This window comes from Phacochoerus africanus, chromosome 7 (assembly GCF_016906955.1).
Source record: "Phacochoerus africanus isolate WHEZ1 chromosome 7, ROS_Pafr_v1, whole genome shotgun sequence".
Taxonomy (NCBI): Eukaryota; Metazoa; Chordata; class Mammalia; order Artiodactyla; family Suidae; genus Phacochoerus; species Phacochoerus africanus.
This window is the reverse complement of record NC_062550.1, coordinates 94335020-94343155: the sequence shown is the minus strand read 5'-3', so window position 1 is coordinate 94343155 and position 8136 is coordinate 94335020.

Here is an 8136-nt window from a genome sequence, read left to right as displayed (position 1 = left end):
TGACATAACTACCTTGCTAACAGTTGCTTGGATTATCTGAAGATGTGGGGGAAAAATACTTTTAATTGGGTCAAGTCACTCTGCCTTTGGGATGCTAAATTTACTCATAGTCTCAAAGAAAAATATTCAATATAATGGGGGAACACATGACTTTTTTTAGCTAAGAAACCAAGAGCTCTTTCTTCAGATTTGGACATTTAATCAAGCAGAAATTGGTGTCAGATAACTGGTTTCCGATGAAGCCATCTCTTCCTGGAGGGTTTTTCTTAAAATATCTGGATTAAAGGAGGAAATCGCGTAGGGGAGGGGTAAATCAGGAGGATGAGATCCACGTCTCCACACCACCACACACGAAAGAGATAACTTACAAGGAGCTACTGTATAGCATAGGGAACTCTACTCAATGTTCTGTAGGAGCGCATACGGGAAAAAAAAACCATGGATGTGGGTGTATAGAACGGATTCATTTTGCGGTACACCTGAAATTAATACAACACTGTAAGTCAACCCTACTCCTGTCACGATGAAATCAAAACAGGGAAAATACAGTGCTGTCTGGCATGTCCCACTTCTGAGGAGGTTTTCATTTCTCTGAGTGGAAGTACCTGGTCTGTAATTCTTTGAGAGCAGCAGGCCTTGGCCATCAGTGGTGGCTTCATGGGTTTGCACTTTCTGCCGACGCCTCTTCCTGCACTCAGGGTGGACCATTTTGCAGGGCTCTTTGTTGTTTAGTGGCTTTGTCCTGCTTCTGCACCTACACCACATGCTCTGCCACACCTGGCCTATCCGCTGGTACTCAATAAATGTTTGAAAAAGGAATAAATTTGCTTTCCTATAAATACCAGACCAGAGTTAGAAGTGGGAGATGAGGATGTTTCTAAACTGGATACAAACGCAGAAGGTCTTGTTTCTGTCCTCTTGAGAGTTCTGGGAGTGCTGGCAATCAGATGAGAAGGGGCTGGCAGATGCCTCGAGGTCAGTCCAGTCTACAGGACTCTGGGGCACAGGGGGGGTGGGGAGGGGTGCAGCACTTCATCCCACACAGCTGCAACATGAGTAGCCATGGTCGTTTACCAATCCTGACTCATTTCCCATCCCTAACCTTATCTCTCCAATCCCCTGATATCAGGTCACTATACATTTTACACTCATTCAATTTCCAGGAAAAGATCTGCTGTCGTAAACAGCTATCAGCTAAGGAGTAAAAGCCATGATATGAAAGTCTGGTTTCCCAAGACAAACTTGGATTAGGCTACAACTGCTTAAGTGTTGTTACTACAAAATCCAAGGTCAGAATTGACATGCTTTTCCTTAAGGATGACTTGCTAGCTTTGGCTTCATTACTCTACAGTCAACTGAAAACATTCCATTATTGGGAATCTTTGATCTTTTAGTCAATCTCACTTGGCCAGTTCTTGCTATTCCTTATTATCTTTGAAACTATTAAACTAAACAATAAGTAATCTTTTTGAGAAATTCTACAAGGGAGGCAGTTTCTAGAGATGGCCTCTTTAAAGTTCTATTTCTGATAACTAATCAGTTCTATTCCCTCTAAATAATTACTGAGATTGTTCTATTGTTCAAATGACCTCATTTGAGACAGGGATTTTTCCCCTCTGCCTTCTTCTCCTTTAATTTCTATTTTTAAAGAATAGAACTACAGTGGGAACTTACAGGGCTGATTGCCCCTATAATTGTTATTGCTAGCTGTGGACATGCTATATTCGCCCTAGTAATTCCCACGAGTTTTCAGACCCAATGGAGAGAGGGAACAGGATGGCATGAGTTCTGTCCTGAAGTGCTGAGGCCTAAGTGAGTACTCAATAGAAGTAATGAGCTTTTGATTCAGGTAAATCTGGATCCCCAATCTCCCAACCCATGCCACTTGGGTAAGTGACACTTCTTTATAAGTCTCCGTGCCCAAATATATATTAGACGGTGGCAACTATCTCAGAGAATGTTGTCTGCGTAGATAAGACGATGCTTGCGAAGTGTTTAGCACTGAGCCAGGAACATAATAGGTGCAACCGATGGTATTCATTACTATGATATCTCAAATAATGTCTGGTTTCTGTGAGTCTACTGGGGAAAAGGATTCAAAACCCTCTTAGCACAGGGGTGTGAAATATCTCATTATTTGCTTCCAAGTTCACGGGGTCCCTCCTTGAGGCTTTGCAAATGCAGCATACGACACTTTGGCAGGCTTGCCTCAGTGCTATGCATCATTTCAGGATTTCTCCACGTTCCAGAACAATTTTTTTTAAAATCTATTTTAGACACATTTAAGAGTCCCTGGTAGGGGCCATGCTAACAACATGAAATAAACACAGGTTTTGTAGCCAGAGACCTGGGTGACCTTGGGAAATGCATTAACATCTCTGAGCCGCTGTGATTTCAGCTATAAAAAATTCCAGAAGACTTGCTTTGAAGGGTGGTCAGGAGTGTGTAAGAGGAGAAATGAGATTGCTATATAAAATGCTTTAGTGTAACACCACGCAATGTAGCAGCAAAAGACACAGCAAGGAGAACCTACTATGTCTCATTTATTCCTACTCATAAAGGTTCCTTCTCTTCTTCCCCAACCTCATGGCACATGTCAGCATTTGGAGCACTTAAAAAAGAGCTGGTAATTCTCCCTTTGAATAAGACAATTTGGTGATGCTGCATTGGTCTCAGCCACAGAAAACGTTTTTCTCAGAGACAAAAATAAAGTCTGCTAGCAGAAAGCTGGCACCCTCTCTTTCTGGCCTTTAGCGAAGATCTGATTCCCATGAACACAATGAGTAACTGTTGCTGAGAAACAGGTTATGTGCATTTATATAGTGAGCAGTATTTTATGGGTTTATTTGGACGATGAAAAAGTAAAGACAATAATTTTACTACCTGGACATAAAAGAGAAGGAGAGAAGAACCAGTTCTCTTCTCAGATATTCACCATTTACTAGTTTCAGGAAGGTCAATGCACTTTCTTATAAATCAGCAGGAAGTAGACTCAGGTATTTGAGGGGAGGAATGGACCTTAGATGCCATGGGGCACGCGTGATCCGTCTTTCACAAAGAGGCACAAATCCAGAAGCAGAGAGGGCCAGAGAGCACACCCAAGGGCAGGCGCGGCCTTCGTCGGGACTACCTCTGGAGAGATCTTCACAAGACATACACTGCCTCTCTCTGGAAAGTGAGGTAAGAGTTGCCCAACCAAATTCTGAAATAAGGTCAGTTACAAGTGCCTGTGGCAGGCACCTTCTCTTTTATGCTTTAGAAAATGCTTGCCTGTGCTTGTTATTAGGAGACACAGACTGAGAGAGAAGGAGTATATTTTTTCATGTGTCAGGAACCCGGGGGTAAAAGAACATCCACGTTCTGGAGGAAGGTAAGATAATAAATCGCCATGAGATACAGACTGTTCATGAACTGTGTTTAAAAGCCTGGCTTCATGAAGGAAAAAAAACAAAAACAAAAACCCCAATAACCAAGGCAGCAGAGAGTAAAACTCACAACTGTGTGTTCTTTGCATGGATGTGTTGGACTGAACGCACACATGACTGGATCACAGAAATAATCCAATGGAAAGAAATGGGCACTGTTTCCCAGAGAGAGAGAGATGAGGGAGGAACCCAAAATTTGTTGAGCTTTCCTTGGCCCTAGAAGTGCTTACAAATGGCAAGGTCAGGATTTGAACCCAGGTTATTTCCGAACAAGCCAAAGAAATGTGCCAACTCTAGCGTCCTTCCGGCATGAGGACAAGCAGGCATCTCCTCCAGCAGGTGCTTATAGTTTCCCGCCCTGTGTGCAGGGCTGGGGGAAAGGCCAGCAGCTCCAACGTGCTTGGCAGGAAGGCTGGGACGGCAGGAGCTCTTCCAGACACTAGTCATCACAGCTGATGGATAAGGGAAGCTGACTTTAGTGAACCAATATCTGTAGGCATCTTTAGCACACCTTATGTAGACATACTAACCTGACTGGTTAAATGAATAGTTAAAATCAGACCTTGTCTTGGAACCTAAATGGGTATCAAGATAAGAGGAAGCAGAGGCTTGCTGGAACATACACCGTCAACAGTCAAGAGGGAAATCCAGGGAGATGGAATTCCCCCACCTGGGAAACCAAATATTTCTTTTCTTTTTTTTTGTCCACCCACGGCAAATGGTGGCTCCCAGGATAGGGGTTGAATCAGAGCTGTAGCTTCTGGCCTATGCCATAGCCACAGCCACACCAGATCAGAGCTGCGTGTGCAACCTGCACCATAGCTCACAGCAACGCTGGATCCTTAACCCACTGATTGAGGCCAGGGATCGAACCCACATCCTCAGGGATCCTAGTCGGGTTCCTTAACCGCTGAGCCATGACGGGAACTCCCGGGAAACCAAATATTTCAAGACTAAAATTTTGATAACACATCATAGAAAGTATAACCAAATCTCCCATTGTGAAAGTAGTGAATTCCTAGCCCATACTTCAAAGAAAAAAAGAAAAAAAGAAAAAAAAAAAAGGCAGTCTAAACTTTATACCCAAGCAATCTTCCATTTTGTAGACTCCCTGAATTCTAAGTGTTTGAATCCTTCTTTCCTCCTCTGAGAAAGGGCACAGGCTTTCACAAACACAATCACCACCAGTGCAGACATGGACAGCGCTGTTGTTCGTACTGTCCAAGGCTACTTAGTGATGCTGGATACACACAGTAGGAACTTTTCAAAATTAAAACACTCCAAGAGTTTCCTCTGTGGCTCAGTGGGTTAGGAACTCAACTAGTGTCCTTGAGGAAGAGGGTTCAATTCCTGGCCTCGCTCAGTGGGTTAAGGATCTGGCCTTGGCAGGAGCTGCAGTGTAGCTTGCAGATATGGCTCGGATCTGGTGTTGCTGTGGCTATGGTGTAGGCTGGCAGCTGTAGCTCTGATTCGACCCCAGGCTGGGAACTTTCATATGCCACTGGTACGGACTTACAAAGAAAAAAAACTAAATTAAATTAAATTAAAACATTCCAGGCAACCATGAACAAAGACTCCTTCACCTGCTCTCTCCTGGTCCACGGGCAGGACTTGAGGAGTAAACTCTTCTGCTTGAATGGAGACCCTGGAACTCCAGCCCACCCCTGCCTCTTTCCCAACATCTTCCCTCCACAGGGGGTCATCAGGTCAGTCATGTGTTTCGGCCATGTAAAAGGTGACATTTGCCTTTTGTGGTATAGGTGGCTTGGGACTCTTACTCAACTCTCCTAAACTTCAGTGTCCTTATCTGTAAAATTTGTTATGATAAAGCCTCCTTCATAAGACTGATCCTGTATATTATGAGGGATAGCACACCAAGCACTCGGCACATACTATGACCCCCAAACCACGGATTCACAGAACAGTTAGAATACAGTAGTCCCCAGTGATGCTCAGCCTTGAATCTTGTTCCGCAGATCTCCTTCAGGCTCCTGAGACAACTTGACTGCAGCATCTGGGCCCTAGGTCTTAAGGGAAAGCAAAGTTTCTTGTAGAGAGACTCCATGTGACTTATATTTCTATCCTGCTTAGGCAGAATTTAACCTCTTTCCAATCTCCTAGTGTTTAAGCCGGTTGTTCCCTTCTCCTGATTTCCAGCCCTAGAATCTCTTGCATTCATCTCCCTCCCAAAATATATATATTTTTTGTCTTTCTCTCTTTAGTGCTGCACCCGTGGCATATGGAAGTTCTTAGGCTAGGGGTCGAATCAGAACTGTAACCACCAGCCTACACCATAGCCACAGCAACACGGGATCCGAGCCGTGTCTGTGACCTACACCACAGCTCATGGCAATGCTGGATCCTTAACCCACTGATGGAGGCCAGGGATCGAATCTGTGTCCTCATGGATGCCGGTCCGATTCGTTAACCCCTGAGCCATGATGGGAACTCCTCCCTCTCAGTATTCCTATCCAGGTCAGATTTCATGAAGTTTTGTTTTTTCCACACCTGGTCTTAATTAATCCAAAATTTCCCAGCTTTTCTTTCAGGCTTGATTTTGTTTCCTCAGACACTTCTCTTAGCCTGCATCTTTTGTCTCCAAGCAAAAGACCCACGGTGGGATCCACATTGATTCTTCTACTTTCCACAATTTTTTTTACACTGAACAACTGCATGCACACAAGTGAGCTTCGAACACAAGTGGGAGGGTGTTTGGGATGTGTATGTACTAATCTTTCATTCATTCATTCTTCATAAACTACTTATTAAGTACCTCTTAGTACTTGGCATTTTTAAATCTCAGAGAGCATGCATATCAATATAAAATAATTCCAGCCCTCCAGAGACTTAATCTGGGGGAAGAGAAATACAAAGCTTTTAACATAAGCTTTTAACATAAGGTCTATAAAACATCAGTGGGTCTCAACACTGACTGCACATTGAAATTGCCTGAATACATCAATAGAGAGGCCTGACCCCAATCCAGACTGGTGTCATCAAAATCTCTTGAGTAGGGTCTGGTATTGTGCATTTGGATAGATTTCCAGGCGATTCCATTGTGCAGTAAGGTTTGAGAATCCTTCAAAGGGAGGCATGGGGCGCTTTGAGACCACAAAGAAGAGGTTCCTATCCTAACCAATGAGCTACCAAAAACAACCAAGCGGAGAGGACACCTGTGCTGAATATTAACAGGCAAGTCATCCAGGTGAAGGCACAGAAAAACCATTCCGGGCAGAAAAGAGCGAGGAGGGGTCGCAGAACTGCAAGCGATTCTGGAGAGAGTGTAGAGAGTGTAGAGAGTGTAGAGAGAACGGGCTTGGACTTCATCTCGCAGGCAAAGGGGAGCCAAGAAGGGACTGTTAGCAGGGCAATGGTGTGAGCAGTCTTAGGCGCATCTGAAGGACCAAGCCATCCGCTGGGGAGGAAGCCGTACTTTGGTCATAACTCCACCCCAACACGAACCAGCTCCCCTTTAACAAAGCCAGCAAAACTGCAGGCACCTCCCTTGGTCTCAGACATTACAAACAGGAAACTCTACCCATGAACTAACCTTTGCCCTGTCCTTTCCTGAAACAAAGAACAGCTGTTCTCCCACTTGGATGTGCCTGGAGGAAAGAAGGGCCCCTTGGTGTTCTTAGCTGACTACAAAGAAATGACTTGGCTTCAGACAGAGATTAGTCACAGGTACATACAGCAGACTGCAGAGTCAGTGTACTGAGGCATCTTAGTTTTTATAAGTATTTGTCTCTGGTAGAGTGCTGTCAACCTTGGCCAGGAAATCCTGGGATCTTAGGTCCTACGGAGAAAATACAATTCATTCCTTGGATGATAGATTGAGCTTTAAAGAAATTATGCAGCAGCGATGTTTTAAGCGCTTTTTATCTAATTTTCAGCACACAAGTCCATTCACACATCAACCAAGCCTTGGGAACAGCTTTAGCTATTGTTTGTGGCAGTGGTTATTATGTTGTTTGTTTATGCTTGGGTCTACTTCTTTGGCTTAATTCTAAGATACGCTATCAATTTAGTGACAATATTTTAGGGGAAGAATATGAAAGAGATGTAAGTTTAATGTATGGTTTAATTTTGAAATAATCTGATTTCAAAAAGGTTTAAATATATATATGGGGGTGGGGATATGAAAAGGTATGCTTTATCATAAAAATTTCCAGGAGGGAGGAAATCAAAGATTTCCACGGGAACTAGGAATTTTATAAATCAGTGGCATCATCCAAAGCTCTGTTTTCAGACAGAGAAATTTGAGGTTCTAAAAGGCTAAGAAATTTGCTTCAAGTTCTAGAGGGAATTACTTGATAATGAAGCCACAGCCAGAAACCTCATTTCCCAACCTCAGGGTTGGTTTGCTTTCCAGAACACTAGAATACTCCAAATAATTTCTGCAACAAAAATAATCTCACCATTTCCCCTCATATTTATGGCTGAGAAAACCACTCAGTGATCAAGGCACCTAAGTAAATAAAATGTATCATAACTGGGTACATTTCAGCCAAGAAACAAGGGAAAGATCATGGCACTTCAGTTCTCAACAAGCTCTTTTGTTAATTTATTCAACGGCTGTTATCTTGAATAGGTGACAGCCACATATCAAATTGCATTTTGGTCTATTGCAATGACTAGTTTTCCTTGTTCTTTGGTTCCTAAAGCCAATTATTCTCTTTAACACCTTTGGAGATGCTAAGTGAGGCTAATG